The sequence below is a fragment of the Aedes aegypti genome, chromosome 3, assembly GCF_002204515.2.
Source record: "Aedes aegypti strain LVP_AGWG chromosome 3, AaegL5.0 Primary Assembly, whole genome shotgun sequence".
NCBI classification, from domain to species: Eukaryota; Metazoa; Arthropoda; class Insecta; order Diptera; family Culicidae; genus Aedes; species Aedes aegypti.
Window position 1 is genome coordinate 388,341,273 of NC_035109.1, and position 27,742 is coordinate 388,369,014.

Genomic DNA, 27,742 nt, shown 5'->3' on the forward strand with positions numbered 1-27,742 from the left:
AGAGAGAATTTCAAGTACAGGTCGGACTCGTACATCCGGAGACTCGATTATTCGGGGACTCGATTATCTGGGATTCGATTATCCGGAATATGTTTTTTTGATGTTCTTGTTTTTCAATTTTTTATGCATAAATCTGAGATAATTTGGTATTGCAATATACAATATGAATGGTTTTGCAGTTTAGAACGTATTTAAGAAAAGGGGGGGGGGTGAAAAAATGTTTTTTTGTGTATGCCGGTCATTTTTTTCTCGTAAAAAGACCCATACCGTCCGTAGAGAAAATTTCTGGCTACGCCACCGCATCATATAAATAAAACAACGAAAAAAGATAATATTTAAGTTGTTTTGTCAAAGATTTTAAGGGGACGGACCTGGTGTAGTGGTTAGAACACTCGCCTCTCACGCTGAGGACCTGGGATCGAATCCCATCCCCGACATAGTCACTAAAAATTTCAGTGACGACTTCCTTCGGGGGAAGGGAAGTAAAGCCGTTGGTCCCGAGATGAACTAGCCCAGGGCTAAAAATCTCGTTAATAAAGATAGAAAAAAAAAGAAAAAAGATTTTATTATTTTTTTCTTAGTGATTCGATTATCCGAAGGATTTGATTATCCGGAGTGAAAAAAATATTGATACTCTGGATAATCGAGTCCGACCTGTAATCAGTTTTCACTAAAAAAAAAACTACACAGCAACTTTTAAATTAAAACTAACCGATCAACCAGATCAACAGACAAACAGATCAAAAGAGATAATTGTCAGAACAGACAGAACATATTGATAGAATAAACTTAATTAGATAGTATACAACGGACAGAATCAGTAATGAAATGGCTATAGTGCAACACAGTTTCAGCGAAAATTTAGCTTAATTTTGGGAAGCTATTGAGCAAAAGCTAAAATGAACAAATTTCATTAAAAGACACAATACACAAAAACAGCGTCACCAAACAATGTTGAAGGAAAACTAGAACTATAGTAAAGTCGATTAACAAACTCTGCAAACTCTGATGTCTTCCAGTGACTGTTGCTTCTCATGGAATTCAATTTAAATGTCAATAGCATTCTCCTACCATCAGAGCCTTGACGATGGTGAAACAAGGAAATCAGAATATAGAAAAAAGAAAGCAATATTGTTGACTTGAACAAAGTTCGATGTGATCGAATTTACGTGTAGGGTATTCCACCTAGCAATAATACCACACTCTACCAGTCCAGACAGCTTCCTGTCTCGAGAACATTCGAGGCAGCAAGAGTGAAAGCTTTCACCACTCAATCAGCTCAGCTGTTTCTATTCTCTGACCTCATCTCCATAAGGCAATCGCACATTTCCTCCTCGCATGGAAACCGGTTCCGGTACCGTTTTCGGGATTGTGCTCATAAGGCGGTAAATCTCCGTTAAAGAAAATTGATCTTCCACCTCAATGAATATGTCGATTGCGATATTGGCCTCATGTGAGCTTCCCAATGCTTTGGAGTTTCCACCTGAGTATCTTCGTTCGTTTTGTGCTCCCGTTCAGAGCTATTTTCAGCCGGAATGAACTTTAAACGCAGCATCCGTGACGAGGATGCCTAAAAGGAATCTCCCAATGGGAGTTCGTGTTAGAGTGGAATGGAGGAAATACACTACATAAGAACCTACATATGCTTTCGTTTTTTGAGGAAATTGGATGGAGATTCATCGGCAGAGAAACGAGCAGAACAAACCGGATGGACAGTAAGTAGGAGGTCAAATTTTCCAAGGATCATTTAATATACTCAATAGGGACCCAAATCAAGTTTAACTGTCATCGCCTTTCGATTGTTGTAATGAAGAGGGGAGGCATGAGGCGTCTGAGGATTTCGATTCCATGCTGTTTGCGGCAGAAAGAGGTATTTTTCAGAATTAAATTTGCTGATTTGATTTGATTTGCTGTGTTTTACATAAGAAATAGTTCTAAATAATAAGTTTAATATGAGCAACAAGTTGATAAAATGCGGTGAAAATCAATGTTTTTTTAGTAGTCATAAATTATGCATGTATTTTCAGTCAGGTGTTTTGTTTCCATACCCATGGATTATATTGTCTGTCATATTTTGACGTATGCGACAGAGTTTCTCAATCAAAATATGAAAACATGAAACATAAATTTAAGTATTAAGTTACAGGTAGGTGAATGTCACATAGGATACGATAATGATGTGAGATTCTTCAAAATGCATCCAACCAGCTGCTGCAAGATTTCAATACAATTTTGGGGTCTATTTTGTAATTCCCTGGGCTTGGGATTATATTTTCCAGGGAGCGATGAATTTTGATAATTGATCGCTGTTGTTAGTAGTTTTGATTAGATGTTGGGTAAATTTCAAAGCAATGGCAACCTTTTTATTACAAAATTTAGATTTTATCTTCTGACCTAAAGATTCTGGTTAAACTACTGTACTATGCAGTTGGGCTGCACTACGCTATCACTCATCAAAATTACTTTCACTTCGGGAAAATATAATTTCAAACTGGCGAGAAGATTACAGACTGAGGGTGGGATAGGAGCACAATCAGACCCTTGAATGTGCAATGTGGGGTAGTAATTGGGAATGCCATTGACGGTTTGTAATCTTCTACGAGGTTTTCGAAAACCAACAGGGCGCGTGCACCGGGTTGCGGATAGGAGCAAAGGGAGATCAATAGCATCTACCTAAAATAATAGAGCAAAAAGCCGTTCCATGATTAGGTAATGTTAAGCGATCTTCTATGGTGTTCTAGTACTATAAAATTCTTCACTCACTGGGAATTCTGGCCTTGATAATATCAATAGTGATAAAAACATAAAATAATACCTAATACTTAATAAGTACAATGTAGCTTTAATGTAGTAATAAATGAAATAAAATCAATTTTCTATACTTGACAAGGTTTTGAAGACAATCAATGAGTGAAAGAACTACCTATTAGAAAAGCCACATCAACTAAGTCTATACATATACAAATGTTGGTCATAGGGTCATGGCGAGCATTCGATATGTATGTCTATGACTGATTCTGATCTAATAGGGGCACTAGAAGACCACGCGGACAATTTCGAAACAAATTATTTTTATACATCGGTCTTACGTTCCGAAAGGCTCAGCTATGCTGCAAAGTAATTTTATAAGTTATTCATTACTGCTGTTTAATTGTTTATAATTCTAACAAAACTACATAATTAACTCATTACTAATCAATGTTCCTATATTCTCTTTTTCTCTCTCCTTCTTATCTGTTGCATGATTATGAGCATCACTAATATAATGCATGAGCATGCACAATAAGAATAATTTCAGGATTGAAAGCAGTACATGGATACCTGGATAGAATAGCTTCGAAAAGGGCGCTCAAAATATAATATTTCTGGTCAGGGAAGTATTTCATCAAGGGTATGTAAATTTTTTCCATTATTAACACCTAGATCACACAAACAAATGAACTAATATCAAATATTTTTTAAATATTTTTATATAAATCAGCATCGTCAATCAGTGTAAAAACAGATAAAGTTTGTAAAGTTATCACCATCGATTAAATTGCGCTCTGTATAGTAATGTTCATTCAGTATCAAAATCTCCTAAAGCGTCGCATTGTGCCATCAGCAGCCCTTAGCATCACTCTCATATTGTTGTTATTTTGTTGTTTATAAAATTTCTAGAAAGCGATCAGCATATTCTTTCTTACTTGTACAATGGCCGATCTATTTGGAATTTTAATAAGTCAAATCAAACTTCAAAACTCAAATTAAATTGCTTTCAGCACATTTACATTTTGCAGCATTAATCGCATTACTGTGTCAAGTCTTCTCCATTCCCTATACCCTACCCCAACCCTTCTTATCCTTTCCGATGGTGTTCAAGTGGTCCGCATAGACTATTACGGCCATTACCTATCCCTTACCCCGGCTTTGGACTGACTTGCGCTCTCATTGCCCCACCAAACGCTGCAAAATGAAATGAAATTTTGGGGTCTATTTTGTAATTCGAGCGAAATCATGTGACTCGTCTGATGTCTTTGTCGATAAAAGCAAGCATGCATATTTCAGATGTCACCCGTCGACTCCCATAGTAATCCAGTCACATAGAGTGATAACTGTCGAAAAACTCGAGTGACAGAGCTGAGTCGAGTGAATTTTTCGGTCGACAGTGATTCCAGTCGAGTCATTTTGATCGACTCGACTTATAAAATAGACCCCTTTATCTTGAAAACTTTACAGGTATTGCATAATATTGTTACACATGTAATGCCATCATAGATTTTTTTGGTTTGAAATCCTACATTTGGGGAAGCTATGGGGAAGAAAGGATCATTTTCTACCTGTTAGTGGTGTTGGTTTGGATGCTTATTCATTAATTTGCTCAGAAACAACGAGCTACACACGCGGTTACCAATGGCTTCTAGGGCGTTATCCCTGATTATGAGAGATTTTCTGTATATGTAACGTTGTTTTACAAAAAATGTATAAGCTCTAATTTTGAATGTAAATGTATCGCATAGAGCTCAACGTAAAAATCATTCTTTATCTTTCACTCCTTCATAAAAATGTCGAACAACGAGGCCAGTAAGAGTGAAAATGCTATAAAAGATCAAAACAGAGTAATGCTCTTTATTTTTGTAGCTTTATGTAATTGTATAATTTTATTTACCTTTCTACTATCTTAACAAAGTTTCATATACAAAAAAGAATTCTAATGATTTAAATTATTTAGCATGCATTGATTGATGAGTTGTAGTATGTTTACTCTAAATTTTATCAAGGTTATGTCAATAATTGAAGTCGATTAACAACGGCATACCACGATGGGCTGGTCATATTGTGTGATTGTAGGGAGAAATTATGCTCAATTTGAAATGTATGATAATTATTTTATGTTCAAGATATGTCAAATTGGTTTTTATCCGTTGGAATTCATCAAAATTAGTGTATCTCTAATATCCTTCTATGAACCCATATATGGGGAAAGGTCAAAAATACAAAAATCGGCTTTTTTCAATTTTTTGCCGATGAAAGATTTTTTAATATGCCGCAAGCTTTTTTTTTTGACTACCAAGGTTAACTTTTAGTGAAAAAAGATCCGAGGTTCATGCAAGTTCGATAATATGTGTGTTCCAGTACATCGTGTGACAGTAGAATGCTGTATGTGTATTATGTTGCTTATCACCATCCAAATCTACATGAGCAGCACCGGCACGGGCTGGACGAGATAAGTGTGTGTGTGTATGTGTGAAAGTATATCGAAAATACTTTAGTATTGTATGCTTTGTGTTTGTGAATTCCTAATGCCGTAGGGATGCGGAGCGTGGAAAGGAACGAGAAAAAAATATGAACTGTGATGAGGGAAAAAAAAAGTAAATCAATGTTGTTAACATCGTGCCGCTCATTCATTGAGCATTTCCTGCGTGGTACAAATTCACTAAGTTTTCGTTGTGTTCAGCATTATAAAATGAGGTAGTTGAATAATTGCTATGTTATTTTTCTCAATTATTTGGATGTATTCGATCCGAGTGCGCCACGCAATTGGATGAATTGTGAACCACGAATCATGTCAAGGAAATTACTATTTATACTGGACAACAATTAAGCTTATATTATTCTTCAGATGAATAAGCATTGTGAGTGGGAGCTGAATTACAGGTATGTACGCATTTTAAAACAAATCGAGTGGCGAATTGATTTGCCGATTTGGGTATGGCAGTTTTGACCTGGTGTGAAGAAATGGAAAACGAGTTGCCGATTCAATTACGGCTCTTTTCAAGTTATATCAATGAGTATTGCAAATTGAAGGTGGAGTTGCCGATTCAATTACGGCTATTACGATTCTGTAAAAGGTAATTGAAAACGAGCTGCCGATTCAATTACGGCTGTTGCCGATTAAGTTACGGCTGCGTTTGATTTGGCATAAAGAAATTTGAAACGAAATGCCGATTCAATAACGGCTGAATGCTCATGAAAAATCGGATATATAGAAAAATGTTGGTCGATTAAATTACGGCTATTAGTGAAAGGAAGTTAAAACGGAAAAAACGAATATAACAAAGAAATGAGGTGCTGATTAAATTACGGCTATTCTTTGTTCGAATTATTTTGAAAAGAAATATACAGGTAAACGAAAATGTATTGATTTGGTGCTCTATATTACAAGAGAAATAGAAACGGAAAAAGATAACAAAGAAATGAGGTTCTGGTTAAATTACGGCTATTCTTTGTTCGATTTATTTTGAAAAGAAAAGTATATAATACAAGAAAAAAAAAGTATTGATTTGGTATTCCATATTAAAAGAGGAAATGCTCATCAAATTACGGTTTCCCATAAACCTATTTTTCCTGAATAATTGTACAAGCCTTCTGAAATTTTGATATGATAAATAATAGAAAATGTGTTTTATTTTTATCTGTATTTTAACAAATTTCAATACACGAATTAGGTCAGCCGTTTTGAAACATGCCCAAAATGATTAAAAAAAACAATCAAATTTTCCAAACTACAGGTACCTCAAAAGAGTAAAAATGTCTATCAATGACCCTAATGGCATTCCAGAGGATGACAATCGCCAGATTGTACATCAAAATGTATCATTCTTCAGTCCGGCTTCATACAACTTGCCTCACTTCAAATGGATATCATGGATTCGATGGTTCGATAGTATTAGGGCTGCAGCCAATATTGTTGATGGCCACAATAAGAAAGTTCAATTTCTCGCCATGGGAGGTTTAGAGCTACAAAGTGTGTTTTACGGATTACCGGGAACTGATGGAGATGTTCTTGATCCGAATGTTAATCCATATCTGGTAGCTAAAGAGAAACTGATAAACCACTTTTCTCCAAAACAACATGACACCTTCGATCGGTTTTTGTTTTGGAATATGAAGCCAGAGGACGATGAACCAATAGAAAAGTTTGCTCTGAAGGTTCAACAAAGAGCAGATAAATGTTCATTTGGTAAATGAACAATAGCAATATTTGCCTTTACGACAAATATTGCTGACGTCCTTTCAAGACTGGCCGCGCACGTAAATGACAATTTGTGGGTGGATGAGTCTGAAGTGTTTATTCGTAGAATTGTAGCAGTATCAGTAGCTACACTCACTAACGTTAGTTGCGTTGGAACATTCGATTCAGATACAGAAACAATAATTCGATCGATTCAAGAATGCGCTGCCATTGATATTTCGGAAGCTATACAAGCTACTGAGGCAGATCCGAAGATGAACAAGCTTAAAGATTGTATTTTGAAGGAAAAGTGGGATCAAGAAGATGTTAAGCAATATAGCTTGTTCCGTCACGAACTGTCTTACGTGAATAATCTAATCATGCGTGGAAACAAGTTAGTTATACCAACTTCCCTGCGTCACAGAATGTGCCTCCTTGCTCACGAAGGACATCCTGGGCAGTCCATGATGGAACGCAGATTGCGAGAGAGATGTTGGTGGTCGAGTATCGATCGAGATGCGATTAAGGTGATTATATAACGAAGAGAGCCAAACAGCGCTCCGCATTGAAAATCTATCCCATTGGTCACAACCTGCAAGCAAGCAAGTTGATTGGTTTTCAACGCGATCTGCTGTCAGATTCTCTCGTCTTGTGCACTTGAAAATTCAAAGTTTGGCTTCGTTTTATAATCACCTTAAGGTTTGTGAAGCTTGTGAAGGCTGTAGATTAGTTCAGGCATCGGATCCTCCAGAACCAATGTAACGTCGACCGCTTCCTGAAAAACCGTGGATAGATATTGCAATTGAATTTTTGGGCCCTATGATGACAGGAGAATACATCCTAGTCGTTATCGATTACTACAGTCGCTATATGGAGATAGAAGTAATGACCAGAATAACAGCCCTTGAGACGATAGCCAGTCTCAGACGAATTTTTCGTGTTTGGGGTCCCCCTCGAACTATCACATTGGATAATGCGAAACAGTTCGTATCCACAGAGTTTGAGAATTCCTGTAAAATCAATGGGATCTACTTAAACCACACTTCTCCGTATTGGCCACAGGCCAATGGAGAGGTTGAGCGCCAGAATAGGTCTCTACTAAAGCGGATGAAGATTGCTAATGCCCTCTATGGCAATTGGAAAGCGGAATTAGATCACTACATACAACTCTATAACAACACACCGCATACAATCACAGGGAAGGCCCCGAGTGAGTTGCTACAAAATAGGAAACTGCGAACAAAACTACCACAGCTAGATGACATCGAAACGACACCTCCTAGCTCGGATTTCAGAGACAAAGATCACGAAATGAAAACACTAGGAAAAGAGAGAGAGGATAAGCGGCGACGAACGAGAGCAAGTGAAATATCCATAGGTGACATCGTTCTCATGAAGATTGCAAAGGCACAAACGTTACAATCCAGTCGACGGAAACAAACCGGACTTACAACCGGAATACATCGCATTACCTACCAGCTATTACCTTCTTCATCTAGCGAAGAAGCTGATAGCGACAGCGGTTATTGCGAATACCCCCAAAACGAGTTAAGCGTTGCAGAACAGTTGCCGAGGAGCGAAGTTGTTGAGACTTCGGTCAGAGCGGAAAAGGAACTCGGACGACTGGACGAGAGATCATCATCAACATCGAACCCCATAAGAAGAACAACCCGGCCTCACAAACCAGCAGTACCCTACAGCCCAACAAGATAAGTAAATCTAGCAGCTAACGATTATCATTAACAGTATACATTAGCATTTATTTTGAATAATAAAGTAATAAACATTTCTTGTAGAAAAAGGGGATGTGGTAGACGCTTCTATATGAGGGACACGACAGTGCTCACCGGGGGTGTTTTGGTTTGAGTACGCTCTCTGTAAGGTGCGTGCTTGTGAGCTTCGCTGAGGCTAGTCAGTCTATGGTTACATGGCATTGAGTTCGGTTCGCGTGTGCGCTGTGTCCGTGCTGGACGATTAGAACAGAGTATTACACATACCATAGGTACTACAAATATTGGCCGATTTTCCCTCTTGAGCAGCATTGAATGGCAGCAAACACAAAGATGATTTTGAGAAAAATTCTCGTTGATTTGTGGATCCCTTCTAAAGTACTGCTTGTACTTGTCAATTACCAGTTGAGTGAAATTTCTTTGCTTGTAGCTTGGCGTGTAAAGACCACAAATGTTACACACCAAAAATTTGGTTTGTCTTCCAGCAAAACGAATTACTGAAATGTTTTCAGCGAAAGCAAAATTGCTGAAAAATCAGTAATTCACATTCCGTCTGCTGTAATTCAGTTAACTATCATGTTTGCTGGATCGACCAGCAAAAGAATTGTCAAACACTTAACGTATTTACAATTTACGGAAAAAGCCGGTGGTCGTTATGTTTAAACGTTGAAATTTGGAGGAAAAACTACAAGATTTCTACATTTTCATCACTCTAAGTAAGTTTTATTTCACAATAAAGTTATACTAATCAAACAGGGTATGTTTATTTACAGGTAGTGCCAAAAGTATTCTGGTACTGGATCTTTATCAATGCTGACGGAAGAAGGTGGATTGCAAAACATGGAACTTTTGAATTCAGTTTTTGCTTTATCAACAGAGATAATAAGATTTATTTCCCAGTTAAAATTATCAATATAGTATGAAACATTAAATTTCTTTTTTTTATTTAAACTGCAATTAAATGTCACAAATAACCTTTGAAATTATATTGCTGAACTTTCAGCAAAACGCACCTGAAAATAAGAAACCACGATTGCTGAAAACCAGCAAAACAGCTGTCAAAAAGAATTGCTGAAAATCCAGCAAATATTATTTTGCTGAAAGGATTGCTGGATGTACAGCACAAAAAAAATCAGCGAAATTTTGCTGGCTATCAGCAATAAAAGATTGGTGTGTACACAAGAGACTTCTAACCAAATCACACTTAGAGTTATCCATTTTCACCTTGAAATTAACATTTTGTTTTTCACTTCAATGAAGAAACATATCACGTTGTACATTATATTATAGGTTTAAATATAAATCAAGGTGATGTTTGAAAAGATTATTTTAAGCTACCCACTCGAAAAAAGCAAGTTTGGCATCATAAAAAATCAACCATTTTTTATGTTCATTACAAATTGATCTTACCTGTAAATCGTTGGCCAGGAGGCACAAGTATTGTTTCCAATAGCTTCAATTTCAGCATTGTTTATCCTTCAATCAATATCATTTTATTCCCAGCCCATTCACAAAAAAACTCGTCCAATCACCAGAAGACGCCGCACGGAGGACCGTGCTTTGGGGAGCACATCCATCCTCCGTCAGTATCAGATGGTGACTGAGACAAATTGACCCTTTTCGCAGGCAGATAGCCTCAAACGACTCAGGAACACGGCAAAACGAACCACCGCAAGAGCAATGGACTATGGCTTATATGGAGATTGAAGAGTAAAAGAGTAGAAGAGAGTGAAAGTAGATCTAAATGTAGATAGGTTTAAAATAGATCCGTATTGGTAAAGAAGCTACAGATCAACTATGATTCCGGCAAAGTGGTGGCCATGAGCAAAGAGTGCCTGTCAAATAAATATAAAAAAAATCCTTCAATCAGGAAAATTTAGGGAAATTTGAAGATAATATGTGGACAACAGGCAATTTTCAAAATTTTCCGTGAGTTTATACATGGGTCGAACTTTTGCCCCGCTGATTCGAACTTTTGCCCACTATGGGCCAAAAATTGTTTCCCAGAATTTATGCAAAAACGAATACACCTCAAAACATCTTTTTGATAGGCCCAGGAACGCCTTTACATACATTATCGAAAAAGATTTTATCTTTATTTGGTTTCTTGCAACGAAAGTTTGACCAAAAATTACAATATTCACGTCGAAAAACAACAAATAGCCATAACTGTTTTCAAATCTCAATCGATTTTTATGAAATTTGAGTGGAAGTTTCATACTTGAATAGCATTCGAACCACCGAGTTATATTTTGAGTTGAGCTAAAAATCCTAAAAAGAAACTCTTACCCTACTCGAACTTTTACCCCACTTTACTCTATGTGTGCGAGGGTGTGCTCATATTTGAAAACTAAATTGAATTTCATTTGGGTTTCTCCATACATTAAGGTACCCCGGGGCAAGTGAGAATACGGGGTAAGTGGGGCGTTTTGTCATAGCTCGCTTAGGAAAAGTTTTTCATGGGGGTATTCTTCTAGAAAATTGAAGATACAATGACAAGGAATGTATTTAGTACTAAACATGTTGCTATTTTCATTACTATGTGGTTCATGTAACAGTTGACAATTCAGCGCCATTTTCAACTTGCATGATAAATTGTGACACGTTATACGTCTTGCATTGACTCGCAAAAAATAAATGTGTTATAAATCGAATTTCCATCAAGGAGCTACAATTTTAAGTATTATTACAAGCTGTTAACGATAAACCAGTATTTTGTTTTCATTTTATATGAAATTTTTGATGGTCTATCTTACCCCAAAATATGTTTGTACCCGGGGTAAGTGGGACCTATCAGAACAAAAACCAGAATCAAAACTTTTCGTATACGTTTCATACATTTTCCTAGAGAGTAGCACTAAAACATTCAAACAAATGATTTTTATCAAAAAAAGATCAATCTCAAATTACGTAATTGCATAAAAGGGAGAAGAAAATTGTAATTATTTTTTATTTACTTTTTATTTATGAAAAACGACTTTAAAATTGAACAAACACGAAGATGAAATTTGAAATGCATCGTGAGAACGATTACTTTTTTATTTTATTTGAACTTTATTTGTTATTTCTACCAAATTGAGTAGTGATTGAAAACAATTACACCCCATTAAGTAGTTTTCTGCCTTGCATATAAATAATAACAAAACATATTTTCGTCAATTATTGATTGTTTATGTGCTGCATTTTAATTAATAACTTATGAATGATATATTTTGAACATGTTTAATTCTTCTTTACGATTTTATTGAGGAATTTTCAGTTAATATTAAATGTGAGGTGATATACTATTAAATAAAGGTTTTCTTCCTAAAACGTTACATATTTTATGGTTGATCCCTTATGTACATCAAATATGTACTTAAAATTAAAAATCTATGATTTATCAATCCTATTATTGTAATGGTTGACTTACTGATGTGGATTGACGCATGAAACTGGATGTGTCCCACTTGCCCCGTTTAGCGAGGTAACTGTGTCCAATGGCTCATTCTAAAGCTTTCTTCCAAGGTTTTCACAATTTCGAAATTATTCGATCAGTTTCATGCACACACTAGCAAATATGTTGCCACAATGTGATTGTGTTGTTAAATTTGAAAAATATTGACATTTGAAAATTTAATTGAACAATTTGTTGGAACTATCGTTTTTTTCGTTCCCACTTGCCCCGCGGTACCTTATACAAAGGAGCAAAAAATACAATGACTTCGGTCGTATTCTAAAAAACGCTTTTCAAACTTCAATTTTTATGGAACCTTGGTAAAGACTATTCAATTATCGTATAAAAATACAAAAATATTTTGGAAATTAATAGCGCAAGTTAGTTTTTTGACTATTTGCCGGCCTCGCATCACTGTGAACCCAGACACGAACATCCTGAAAACGCCGTTATTTTTGTTATTTTTTTCAATTTCAAGCCTGGGATGTCCCGTCTCTGTGCATCCATATTGACTTTTTTTTTGTCGAACTATGTTATAAATCCTGAAACCAAACCATTTGTTGAAAATATTACACTCGTCGAACTGCAAGCTTCTTCAGGCAATTTGTTTTAAATTTTTTTATATTAGATATACCGGGGCAAATTGAATCAGATGGGGTATGATTATAACGAAGTTTTGAACATTATTCCTCTAAATGTTAACAGTTTATTCTTCCTTAAATGATTGTTCCATAAACTTAATGTTTCTGCATCGTTATTGAATTCTACCATGATAACTTGCCATTTCATCTTACCCCAGCCTCTTCAAATTGCCCCCCCCTTAAACCTCATATGTTTGTTTTTCTCCTATAGAAAATAGATTTCGCCGATATTTTAGTTTTCGTCAATATATTTCTACGAACACATATCTTTCAGAATGTATGAAGGGTAAAAGGTATTTCCGATAAATATAGTTCTTTGAAATCATGGTCAAATATTCTTATCGAAGAACACTACTAACGATTCAATACAACCGCTTGGAAATTAATCCAATATGCTATGCATTTCTCTATGCTAATTCGATTCCCAAGCATCGCTCTCCTGTTCCATTTCATGCCTGACAGCCAGATCCAGATGGTTGGATATATAAATTTTCCCACAACTGGCAGTGGCAACCCCGAAATGAACTGAAGCAACATTTACACCCAAACGGATCCATGAATACATATTCTCCTACCCATAATTCATCTTCCGTGTATGGTTGGATCATCAAAAAAAAAACTGCCACCCAGCCGATGCTTGACGAGCTTGATAAATACCAGTCAGAACAATCTTGCACGCATTAGCTATGATTGATTGTTTCAAAGTTAGTTGGGAAAGTATCATGGCTTCCATTCATGGGCGTAACCAGGGGCGTACATATCTTGATAAATAAAAAAAAACGGATTTCAATCTTGTATTTGGGGTTTTCAAAATTTTTCCAAGCGTTCATATTTTTAAAATTATTGCGCAATGAAAGATTTCTTTGAGATTTTTTAGAGTAACGAATTCATAAGGCCTCTGCCAGAAATATTGAAAGAAATTCTTTTTAGGTTACATGAGCAGTCTACGATGAATCTTACGAGGAACATGCCAAAACTTTATTACGCAACACAAAAAAAAAATAGTTGAGGTTGTTGTCACTACATTCTCTCTTTAACTTAAAAAAATCTATCCTGGAATTCTTCGAAAAAAGTCGTCAAACAATCTTGGGATTTATGTATGGAATGCTGAGTTCTTTTATCGTAAAGATTGATTGAAGGAACTTTATGAAACTAGGATTATAATCCGGTCAATCGGACCACATCCCACATAGTTCAAAGTGTCATGCATAAAGGGTTCATAGGCTATGCATAGTGATCTTTTTTTGCGTGAAACTCATGAAGGACCTTCGGAAGACGCCTCCTGAGTAAAATCCTAACTACACCCATGGCTTCCGTTTCGATACATCACGACTATCATCACAGCGGGATGCCATTGTTTGCCTGTAGTGAGTTGGATTCTATAAGGAATATTAGGAGCATCACCATCCACTATCGACATCATTGGCCTAGCAGTTCAGAAGGGCCCAATATTTCCCTCATTATGATATCGCACTTCCTGTCGCCGTTGGACTCGTTTACTTTTGTCACCAAACTTTGGACGCATTCGCAAGATGGATCGATGGTTTTCAGTCATCGCACTATCTGCAAACATTTGGACCGGAAGATTTTCCTCTTTTCTCTTTCACTACAAATCAGATAAAACGACATACGCTAAAACGCTTTTTTATTTCGGATTTCTGAAAGCATTTCGATCCGTTACTAATGTTGGTGTTTTGATTTTCCGTGCGAAAATAGGTTATGGTTGTTTACATGTCCTTGCTCTGGAAGTGACTTTACAAATTCATCATTTCACCCCCTCCCCAAAAAGAAGGGATGTCCCACCGAGCGGGTTGTTTCGGCCGAAGGCAGCAGGATAGTGGATTGTGTTTTGTCATGAATACGAAAACATCCTGAACAGTCACACATTCTTGGGATGGAACGAGTTTGTGAGCCTTCCAACAAGCCAATGCAATGGAATGATGGTCCACAATGTCTTTGAGTAGTGCCACACGTGCTTCATCATGCGGTTGTCCGCTGTGTTGTTTGGCTAGCCATCGTGTCGAGCACATTCATCATCACCGTCATCAGCATCATACCTAGATGATGGTCTTCGGTGAATAGAGGTGTGCGCCGCAACGTATTTTGCCGACGGTAGACAGGAGAAACTTTGGGTGATTAAAGCTGTTCCACCTTTTTCATATTAGTTAAGATTTCTAACATTAATTTCCGACATCTATTCGTCAAGTCCGTTCTAAAAATATACATATTGCATAGATGGTCATGGGTTTTAATAAACTGAAAGTCATCATCTTGCAATCTGGTTCGCCATTTTGGATTTCAAAATGATGTCTAACATTGATATCAACATCTAGTCGTCGAGTCTTTTCCGAAAACAGCAAGGTTCCCAGAAGTTTTTATGTTTATTGACAAGGTGGTTAGCACTTGTCTAGTTCATTTCGGGACCAATGGTTTTACTTGCTTTCCGAAGCAAGTCAGCACTATAAAATAAACGGTCAAGTAAATATCTCGGGAATGGGATTCGTTCCCAGGTGCGGGGCATGTGTTTTAACCACTACACCAGATATGATGTTTGACACTGACATTAATGATATTTATGATGTAACTAACTCAATTCACAAACAGGATCCAATAATGAAAAAAAGGCCCTTTTAAAGAAGAACTGTGCTACACAAATACCATTCCATTTTTAAGTTAATGATTTTTCAAAATGATTGAATGAAATTTTAAATGTTAAAAAAAATATATGAACGAGTAAAAGTGCGGATAATTTGCTGCTGAGTCTTCTCTAGCCAAAACATATTCTACCTTCTCAGATAGATCTCCTAGACATGGAATTTTAAATTATGTTGATAGCACAGCGTAACAAATGTGAAGATGGAATCACATATCTCAAGTAAATATGGGGTTGCTGAATCTGATGACGCTCGCAGCAAAATTTGCAGTACGTCACAATTTTGAGTTACAGGTTGCTAAATTTGTACAAAACACAGATTTCATTAATGTTTATGTGGAGAGACACCTCAAAGTTTTAGCCAGACATATTAAGATTTAGAGGTGGCGCAAGCGACGCCTTGAAGGTGAATTTACAAGTAATAGAATATGTCCTTCAGTGAAGGTTTGAAACTTTGTTATTTTTTAGTTACTTTTGAAACTCTGCATCGTTCTTTTCAAAATTAGGTTTATGAAAAGTTTGTATAAACATCAAATTTGTCTAAAGTCAAAACTACACTTAGTTATTAGTAATTTTCTCACATTTTTTTTTCTATTTTCTAAAAAAAAAACATTTGTGTTTGACTACAACTTCATGAATAACGGATTAATTGATTCCAAATATTTACATGCTTCTGAAGTTAATTTCGTGTTTTTAAACTATGGATACAACAAATTTTATTAGAAAATTGTTTTGTCACATTTCTCTTCCGGCAACCAATCTATTCGTCCTTTTTAAACTAGTAATATATTTCAAACTCTATTTTTTCACCATAAACACATTGCTAAACTAAAATTCACCAACCGAATCAAAACTTGACGAGCACGAGAAGCCAAAACTTCTTTTGCTTAAAATATCCCCAAAAACCCTATTTTTTAGACCCGCTCAACTGTAATTCAAAATTCAAAGCGATGACATATAGTTTTTCGACATAAAATTGATTGTGAAAGCCAAGTGAAAATGTTTGAGTAAAAATGAATTTCCGATAACACTCGAAATATATTTCACCCAGAAAACCACACGTATTTCCTGAAGTTTTTTGTCTGTAAATCAAAAATTAAGGCTATGACGTGTAGTTATATCGACATGAATTTACTTGCAGAGGTAAAATGAATATTGTAGAGTAGAAAAAAAAATTGTTTGAACTTATATCGCGAACTTGTTCGTCTATAATAAAAACTCAAGGCTTTTAGGACATTTTTTTTACTCAAACATGTCTACTTGACTTTCACAATCAATCGCAAGTCGGAAAAAAAAATATATGTGATCGCTTTGAACTTTGAGTTACAGGCAAACGGGTCCAAAAATAGGGTTTTTGGTGATATTTTAGGTTAAACAAATTTTTAATGTGTAAACAAAAATTTCAATTTCTGCTCAAACATGTTCATTTAACTTCTACAAATAAATTCTTGCTGAAAAAACTACATTTCATAGGCTTGAGTTTTTATTTACAGACTAACATAGTCGGGGTTTAAGTTGTTTTCTAGGTAAAAACAATTTTGAGTGTAGTCAAGAATTTAGGTTTCTACTCTTCAATACTCACTTGACCCCTGCAAATAAATTTATGTCGAGAAAACTACATTTTGATTTACAGACGAAAAAGCGTGTTTGTGATTTTCTGGGTAAAATAAATTTTGAGTACTATCGAAATTGGGAAATTAGTTGCTTATGTTGTTTTTAAGGTAAAAACAATTTTGAGTGTAGTCAAAACATATTTTTCGACTGTACAATATTCACTTGACTTCTACAGATAAATCTATGCCGAAAAACTTCAAGCTATATCAAGTGGCATTCTTCCAGAGATTTCTGCAAAGGTTTTTATACTAATTATTCAGGATTTCCTCCACTGATTCCTTCAAAAATCAATCCATCTTCAGTAATTCTTCAGGCCTTACTCTAAAGTTGCCTCCAAGAATTCCTTCAGAAATTTCTATAACAATTTTTTCGAAGATTGCTTCAGGAATTCCTCTAGAGTTTATTTCCAAGGATTACATCATGCATAACTCAAGAATCACGAATTCTTTCTAATACTCTTCAATGAATTTCCGTCATGTATTCTTCTTCTTCTTATTGGCATTAACTTCCTTACTGGGACAAAGCCTGTTTCTCAGCATAATGTTCTTATGAGCACTTTGACAGTTATTAACTGTGAGCTTTCTTTGCCATTTTAATATTCGTATATCGTGTGGCAGGTACATTGTCATTTTTGCATTCGTATATCGTGTGGCAGGTACGATGATACTTTATGCCTAGGGAAGTCAAGAAAATGTCCATTACGAAAAAAAAACTGGACCGACCGGGAATCAAAGCCAGACACTGTCAGCATGGCTTTCCTTTGTAGCCGCGGACTCTAACCACTCGGCTAAGGAAGGCCGCCATGAATTGCTCCTATCTAAAATCTTCCAGTGATTATTCTAGTGATTTTCCCAGGAATTCCTCTATAGATTCCTCCAAAAAATCCTTCAAAAGTCCAAACAATCTTCCAGGAATTGCTTCAGGGATTACTACACGATTTTCTCAAAAAAAAATCTTCAAAGATTCCACCAGGAAGCCTCCAGCAATACCACAAGAAAAACTGCAAAAGAATTTTTCCAAAACTTCCACCAGGTATTCCTTTGGAGATTCCGCTCGCAATTTTTTTAGTGGTTCCCACTGGCTATCCTTCAGGGATTCTTTTATGGACTTCATTTCCCTCAACTATTCTTCCTTGTATCCCTGAAGGGACTCAACGGGGCATTCGTCCTTTCTGCAGGAATTATTTCAAGAATCTATCAAAATTTTTTTTCGAGGATTCCTAAAGGAATTTATCTATCATTTCCTTCCACTATTTATTGAAGGATTTTTTACAAGGAATCCACTAAACATTATTTTATAAAATCTTTCGAGGGTAATTCCTTGATAAATTTCGGGAATTTATCCAGGATTTTTTTTTCGGAATTTCTCTAGTGATTTCTTTGGCGATTTCTCAAAGGATTTCTCATGAAATTGTTCCTTGCATTTTTTCAGATTCTTTTTTCAAAAAATCTTCCAGTTGACATTCAAAGGCATGCTTTGTTTAATCGTCGGAGTAACTATTGGTGGAATCCTTGAAGGAATGATCTTTTGGAATTTTGTAGAAGATTCTTGGTGTACCTTGCGTAGAGAAAGTAAAAATTCTTAGTTCAATCCTTTACGGAATTCTTGGTCGATTCTCTCGCGGAAATGTTGGTGGTTTTGCAGAAAAAAAATCTTATGGTCTATTTAGAATTTTTGGTTGGTTTCCTGGAGGAATGTCTGATAACCCTGAATAATTCTAAGAAGGGAAATCCTACTAAAACTATTGAAGTATTTTCCGGTGTAATTTTTGGTGAAACTCTGGTAGATTTTTCTTATGAAAATTCTAGCGAAAGTCTGGTGATATTCCTAGTGTTAACTCTGGAAGAACTCCTGGTAAAATTGCTTAAAAAATTCTTTTCTCGAAAAATCACTGGTGAAATGATTAGAGAAAATATTGATGAAACCTCTGAAGAAATATCTGGTGGAATCTCTATAAAAAATTGTGACCGAATCTCATAAAAAATCTTATATTTGGAAATTATTTTGATGGAATCAATGAAGGATTTCAAGAGAATATTTGGGAATAACCTATACTGGATTTATTTAATTCCCGGTAAAATCACCGGAAAAAATATTGATGGAGTTTCTGAAAGAATTTCTAGTGGAATCGCTAAGAGAATTACAGCTAAAATTCTTGGAGGATTTTTTGATGGAAATCCTGGAGAATGACCTGGTGAATTTTAGTTGGAATTCCTAAAGAAAATCTTAGCGAAATTTTCGAAAGAATTCCTGGTGGAATTACTGAAGAAATTCTCAGAGGAATCCCTGAATGAATTCCTTTTTTGGAACCAAGGAGGAACTTCTGATTGAGTCACTGGAGGATAAACTGGAGGATTTCCAAATTACTGGTGAAATCCTTATAAGATATTGATAAAATCGCTGGATGAATGCATGAATACACTCAAGAATCCCTGAAGATATTCCGTGTCCAAGTCCTTGAAAAATCCGGGGTAAATCCGTTGAGAAATACCGGAAGGAATCTTTTAAATAAATTCGGTTATAAAATCTTTATAAGAAAATTCTTATGAAATCCCCAGAGAAGTTCCTGATACCCGTCGAGAATCCGTGGATACATTTCGGGAGGAATTCCGAGATTAATTACTTGCGGAATTTCGGATGCCTTCCTGATTTACTGCGGGAGAAATTTTGGGAATTTCTGGAATAATTTCTGGAGGAATCTTTTGAAAAATTCCTTAACGAAAATCCTGGAAGAAAGTTCTGATAAAATTCTTTGTTTAGTTCCGAAAGGAATTCTTAGTTAATAGCCTGATGGAGCCCATAACAACTCAACAGGAATACCTGAAGGAATCTCTAGAAGAATTTTTGATAGAATCCCTGACGGAGTCCTTGAAGGAATATCTAAAAATATTCTTGGAAGAACTCCTGATGGAATCATTGGATGAACATATAAAGAAATCCCTAGAAGAACTCCTGACGGAATCCCTCTATGAATTTCTGATGAACTCCTGATAAGATTCCTGATAGAACTCCTGATGGAATCCTTTGAATTCTTTGATCAACTTCTTATGATATCCCTAGAAAAATGCTGAAGGAATTACTCGAGGAACTCCAAATATAACCTCTGAAGGAATTCCTTATATAATGTCTGGAAAATTTGCAGGTGGAATGTCTGATGGAACTCTTGATGAAACCGCTGGGGAATTTCTGATCAAATCTCAAGTAGAACTCTGGTGAAAGCCCAAAATGTACTCTTGATAAAATCCCTATAGGAACTTCTGATGAAATCCTTGGAGGAACTCTTAGAGATATTATGATGAAATTATTGGAGGAAATCCTGATGAAATCCCTCGAAAAACTCCTCATGGAATCCCTATAGAAAATCCTGATAAAATCCCTGGACGATTCCTGATGTAAATCCTGATAGAATCCCTAGAGGAATTCCTAATTCCTGATGGAATTCTCCGGGGAACTTTTGATATAATTCTGATACAATCTTTGGAGGAATTCCACTTGTAATTTCTGAAGAAACTCCTAATGAAACCCCTGGAAGAACTGCTGATGTAGTTCTTAGGAGACCTCTGATAGAATCCCTATGGGAATTTCTGATGCAATTCCTGGAAGAACTCATAATAGAATCCTTGGAGGAATTCAAAAAAAAAAATTAAAAGAACTCCTGATGGAATCGTTGGAGGAATTCCTGATGAAATCCCTAGAAGAACTCCTAATGGAATCCGTGAAGGAATTCAGGTTGAAATCCCTGAAGGAATTTTTGATAAGATTCCTGATATAACTTCTGATAGAATCTCTAGAGGTACTCCTTAGGATATCCCTAGAAGAAATCCAGATGAAATTCCTCGAGGAGTTCTTGATATAATCTCTAGAATCTTTGGACGAACTCCTGATAAAATCCTTAAAAAACTTCTAATGGAATCCCTAAAGGGACTCCTGATAGAATCCATGATCCTATTTTGTAAATCGAGCTGATTCATGTGACTCGTCTGTTTTCATTGTCGATCAAAGCAAGCATGCATATTTCAGATGTCACCCGTCGACTCCCATAGTAATCCAGTCACATAGAGTGACAACTGTCGAAAAACTCGAGTGACAGAGCTGAGTCGAGCAAATTTTTCGGTCGACAGTGACTCCGGTCGAGTCATTTTGATCGACTCGACTTATAAAATAGGCCCCATAATCTCTAGAATCTTTGGACGAACTCCTGATAAAATCCCTAAAAAAAACTTCTAATGGAATCCCTAAAGGGACTCCTGATAGAATCCATGGAGGAATTCTAGATGGATTCCCTGGAAAAAACATCTGATGGAATTCCTAGATAAACTCCTGATGGAATCCCTAGATGAGTTCCAGTTGGAGTCCCTGAAGGAACAAAGGTATAAGATTCCTGATGGAAATCCTGATAGAATCCCTAGAGGAACTCCTTATGATATCCGTAGAAAAAATCATGATGATATTCATCGAGAAACTCCTGATATAATCTCTAGAGGAACTCTTGATCTCTTGAAGAATTCCAGGTGAAATCACTGAAGGAACTCTTGATATAATCCCTAGAGGAACTCCTGATAGAATCCCCAGAAAAACTCTGATAGAAGTCATAAAAGTACTCCTGATAGAATCTTCTTAGGAACTTCTGATGGAATCCTTGATGGAATTCCTAATGAAATTCCTTAATGAAATCCCTGGTGGAATCGCTTTAGAAACTTATGATGAAATCACTGAAGGAATTCCTGATAAGATTCCTGATGGAGCTCCCAATAGAATCTCTAGAGGAACTACTTGTGAAATTCCCAGGAAAACCCCTGATGTAATTCCTTGAAAAACTCCTGATATAATCTCTGGAATCATTGGACGAACTCCTGATGAAATTTCTAGAAGAACTTCTAGTGGAATTCTAAAGGGACTTCTGATAAAATCCCTAAAGGAATTCTAGATGGATTCCCTGGAGAAACATCTGATGGAATTGCTAGGGAAGTGCCAGGTGGACTTCCTGTTGGAACTCCTGATTGAATCCCTAGAGAATGTCTGATGATATCCTCAGAAGACTCTTGATGTAATCTCTAGAGGACCTTCCGATGGAGTCCATAGAGGAATTTCTGATGGAACTCTTAGAGAAACTTTCTATGGAATCCCTAGAGGAATTTCCAATGGAATTAATAGAGGAATTTCCTAAATTTACTCTTGATAGAATCCTGATAGAATCTGTAGGAACTATTAATGGAATCCCTCGTAGAACTCATGATTGAATCTTTCGAAGCACTCCTGATGGAATTCCTGGACGAACTCATGTTTAAATCCCTAAAAAAAAACTCCTGATCTCTAGAGGAACTCCTGATGGAACCCTGAAAAAAATTGGCGGACATACTAAACTAAGCCGCCATATTTGATTTTCTGAAAAAAAAATAGAAATTTCTAGATGTTCATAACCACTGAATTTAAAAGTTTATGCATCATTGGAAAGCTGAGCTACAGTGAGAGGCAAAATAAAGTGCCCACCTTACCAGTTTTCGAATTTCTCTCATTGATTTGGTTCAAATTAAAGTTAACACACCTAAATCTTTTGTGATATTTTATTTTTGATGTTCTTTTAAAGTTTAAAGACCATCACATTTCCTCCTCCATGCTTCACCGTTCCTTGGATGTGGTGCTCTGCATCACACACGAGCCCGCCGCTCTCGGTTAGACAGCTCGAGCTTCAGGAGCGCCACATCCAAGGAACGGTGACGCATGGAAGTGTGATGTGATGAAATGTGATGGTCTGGGGGTGTTTTTCATGGAGTGGAGTAGGAAGCGTCGTGAAAATCGACGGAATAATGACGGCAGATTCCTACATTAACATCTTGCTGGAAAATCTGGAGGTTTCGCTGATCCAGACGGGCCTTGAAGAGAAATTCATATTTCTCTAGAACAACGACCCGAAGCATACTGGAAAGAAGACCAAGTCTTTCTTCCGGTCTTGTCGGATTAAACCGCTGGAATGGCCTCCACAAAGCCCAGACCTCAACCCCATCGAGAATTTGTGGGCGATTCTCGATGCTAGGGTTGAAAAAACTGGTGTTACCAACAAAAATAATTATTTTGAAGCCTTGGAGCGTGTTAACTTTAATTTGAACCAAATCAATGAGAGAAATTCGAAAACTGGTAAGGTGGGCACTTTATTTTGCCTCTCACTGTAGTTTAACATAAAATATGTGAAAATTAGAAGTGTATGTTTTTTGAATCAATAATTATGTGCGATTTTGTAAAACATTTGACATTTTATTTTGATAATGTATTTTAGTACCAAATTGACAAATCTCATAAGGTGGCCCCCAACACCGGACACAATCTGAAAATACCTCGAATTCTGTAAATTTGTACATTATTGAATGTATTTACACCAGGAAAAGTTATGTACCAAACAAACTCTTTCATATATGATGAAAAATATCAAATTTTGCGTATTTTACATAATTTTCATTCTTCTTATGTATATTGCATATTCAATACCATGATCGATGAAATCCATACAAGATACGTTAACCTTGTATTGAGTTTCAAAAATTCCCACCTGAAAAATAGCATGCATATTTCAAGGAAGTGCTGTTCCACGTAAACATTGCTCTCCGCAATTGCTTCCTTTTCTTCTAATGCACCATCTTGATGAGACCACGAATTCTGCAAATGCTGAAAGTTGGGAAAGCAGTTTACAAAAATATATGTTAAAATCGAGAGGAATTAGAACCCTGGTCTAGCGAGTGAGAGTCGTGTCCGATACCTCTCGGCCATCTCACCTCGCTGAAGGAAAAGGGTTTCTTGGCTTTTCGACGATAGGAGCTCGTCACGTTTTGAGCGGCCTTTTGTTATAAAATAAATGTGATTGAATGTGCTCACGTTCGATTAACATTACGTCGACCGATATTAATCTAAATTTTACTGTGTGAACACCGACCATTTATACATAATAAATATTGGACTTGGAAAAAAAGCCACACTTTGTGTTGGGTGTAACTTTTTATCACGTGGGTAAAAAAATTTGGGTAAAGCTAGTTTAGAGTGTAATGTTTATGTTTGCATAATTTTATCGCGATCTGTCAAGTAGTTTTAAAGATGCATTCGAAACAAGAAGAGCTACGCTAGCAAATCTGGGGCGTGGTGATCGATAACCCTGGTCAGTCGCACAGATAAATCGACAAAAGGCTTGGAATCCAGCATTCCACCATGTCCCCCTTTTTGAGAAGATGTTCCAGGAGACGAAGACAATCGAGCAGCGCTGGGAACGGCCAAATCCCGAAAACGGAATGCCCAGAGAAGGCGCGGAAGGTAGGCAGTACTTTAAATATAACCCGAACCTTTCCACCCGAGACATGGCCGAAAAGGACAATTCGTCGAAATGGTTCGTCCAGCATGAAGCGAGCTACGTGTTTTTAAGGTCAGGAAGGCGCCAAACCCGACTGATAAGCAAAACACGATGGCCAAATTACGTGCGCGGAAGCTGTACCGTGAGTGGCTACTGACATACATCAAGGCGGACACCAAAAAAATCCCCGGCCTCGAGTTTTTCGTTGGTACTTCCCGCACTAAGGTTCCGGAAAAGTTTCGGAAGAGAAAGATCTCGCGTTCAGTATCATAAGGGCGTAACTGCAGTGATCAATTTCTCTTCATCGATTTTCTCTTTAGCTTATTACTTGGCCATGAGAATGTTCTCGTCTAATATTTTTGGTTCAATAAGACAGTACTCATCATCCTTCGTCATACTGCATCGTAAAATATTCCGAAAATCGATCGAACACCCCGTACTAATCCAAAGAGAAAGTCGATGAAGAGAAATCGATCACTGCAGATACGCCTGTATGATACTAAGCGCGAGAGATGGACGAATTCGCGAAGAAATACCTGTTGTGGCAGGAGATCTGCGAGAGTGGATGGTACAGTAAGCTGTTCGTTACAACCAACACCATAAACGGGCAGATTTATCGAGAGGAATGCTTGCAGAAGCGTGCTGCCTTTGCTCCGCTCTCACAGTGGTCCCACGCCGGAATTCGCTTCGTGCCATTACTCCAAGCCTGTAATGGATTGGTTCGAAGCGAAGGGCGTTAATGTGGTCCCGAAGGACGCGAACCCACCAAATACACCAGAACTTCGTCCGATCGAAAAGTTTTAGGCGATAATGAAGAAGAAGTTGAAGAAAAGTGGAAAAACATTCAAACCCGATGAAGCTTGGAGGAAAAACTGAGAGACATTGTGTAAGAGAGATGGGCAAAGCCTTACCTAAGATCTCATTAGCAGTGTTAAGAGAAAAGTACGAACGAACCAGCTTGGGGAGGAAATTTTATAAATAAATTGTGCCAAAACAGAGCTAATATTTAGTTATTTAATCCCTGAAAATTTGAGAAGTGTTTGATTTAAAGTGATTTTTTGTGATCTTTTTTGTGTTTCTCATTTTTTCCGAGTCCAGTCTTTATTCACAAACATCAAGGCACAATGAAAAGCTTGATGTTGCGATGCGCTTTTATGTGTCGTATGTATTGCGAAAAAATAAAAGATTTCAACAAGGGAACAGTTTTTCAGAACTTTTCAAAAATGTTGGTTCCACAGAATTGTATTTTGTACGTATCGTACTCAATTTTGTATAACTTTGTTTAGGCGTTGACCAGAAAAGATTTCTGCGTTATTTTTGGACCAGCGTGATAAAAATCAGTAAGAACAGCGTGGTAAGTAAATAAATCCAGCGGCAGCGGCGTAAAAACAAGTTAGAGGCTGCGACGTGGTGGCGCACATCTCTATTGTTGAAATGATGTCCTGCAGCCGTCGCCACCGATTCCATTCGGTTGAGTGAAGCTTAAGGGAGACACACATGCGGCGATGGCGTGCTTGGGACGACGTCTACTAGTGGCCTTTTCGAGGTTTCATCTAATGCACAAACGAGCAAGCGTCATATTCACGTGTCAAACGAGCCGTATCCCGCCGTTTCGCTTCACTTTCACTCATCTACCGTTACGGGTCGAATACCGGGTTCTAGGTGGCTTCATCTACAAACAGCATATATTTCGCATCCAAGACTGTAATTTGTTGTTCTTTTGTTTCCGAGCAACGTGTTGGTTCGAGAGAGGTGTCCAGTATGCATGAGACTGCTGATGAGTTATGTATACAAATTGGCTGATCAAGGAATTAGCCGGGTTGTTGATTAGGGTACACACATCATCCAACTAATTCCGAGGAAAACGTACTGGCATAAATCAAGCGCAAATTTGTACTTCATTAACGTCAAGAGCACTAATTGGAGTTTTGATGGGGTTCGCTTGAAATATTTGTAAGTGAAGAGTAGGTGAAAAAGTCCAACAGTTAATGAGTGAGGGAGTGTTAACTGAATGTGGAAAGATTGTACTTTTTTTCTTCATTAGTATTACTTCAAACATTACATTAATTTCTTATATCTAGGTGTTCTATGTAAGGCAACACTATTATTCTAATTTGGTTAAAATCTTGAAAGTATGAGTTTTGAAAGCATAAGAATGTTTTAACGTTTTTGCAATCTTCAGGCGGAAATATTTGCTCTTATGTATGGAATGCAATTAGCACTTCAACAGCGCGTAATGGATAAAGTCATATACCTCTGTTCAGATAGTCAGGCTGTCATGAAAGCTCTTGCTTCGACCAACTCAAGGTCGAGGCTTGTTATCGCATGTTGAACTCAAATTGAGGAACTTAATTCCTTCAACTCTGTAAACCTTGTATGGGTACCTGGCCATTCCTTCAATGCTGGAAAAGAATTAGCTGATGAGCTAGCTTGCAACTGCGATTCCAATTTCTTGATAAGCACTTATTGAAAGAAACTGATTTCAGAAGCATGAATCTTCAGGATATTCTGTTATTATTAACCCGTTGAGGTAACGAGCTAGAAGCTATCTTTACGCTCATGGGTTTTACAGTGCCCTTTTTAATCGCTTATGCAATTTTTCCTCCTCAAGGGACCCCACCCCTATTTCCACCCATCTTTCCCTTCCCATCGCACAGTGAGAAAATCGGGCTCCAAAACGCGACTAAATGCAATATCTCAGCTGGGTAACGGTTCCAGGAAATGATTTTGGCCATTCTAGATCGGAAAAAAGCTGCTGAATCGATTGGTGGCGGTCCCATTGACCGGAGACTTCGCCCTGGCCACCTAGAGCCCTGGAATCATCCTGAGTTCCTTAAAGCAAGTAGAATTAATGGAACTGAAATAAACTGTCATGATTACGTTTTGCTGCGAAGCCGCACACGAAAATATTCTTACATGGGGGATTAAGTGAAATGAATGATTGACCGTTATGGCCATTTTATGGTTCCGGAGCGAACCCGGAACATCCGTAAAATTGGAAATATTAAAAAAATATATTCTGATAGTTCCTTTGTCTCTTGTTTGTTAGAAAGAAGTACTCTTACAATTCGTATTTAAAAATCTGAATGTTTGCCCATTACGGCCATTTTATGGTTCCGGAACTAACCCGGAACATCCGAAAAAATGGAAATACTGAAAATTTTTTTTCTGATAGTTCCTTTGTCTCTTGTTTGTTAGAAAGAAGTACTCTTACAATTCGTATTTAGTAATCTGAATGTTAGACCATTACGGCCATTTTATGGTTCCGGAACTAACCCGGAACATCCGAAAAAATGGAAATACTGAAAAAAAATATTTTCTGATAGTTCCTTTGTCTCTTGTTTGTTAGAAAAAAGTACTCTTACAATTCGTATTTAGTAATCTGAATGTTTGACCATTAC

At 37.0% G+C, this 27,742-nt stretch overlaps 1 protein-coding gene across 1 annotated transcript in view; it reads right to left on the bottom strand.

Moving 5' to 3' along the window:
* The window catches only part of LOC5563693 (5-hydroxytryptamine receptor 1D), a 259,447-nt gene that overhangs the window by 57,866 nt on the left and 173,839 nt on the right, over positions 1-27,742 (bottom strand). The gene's annotated exons all lie outside the window — the stretch shown is intronic.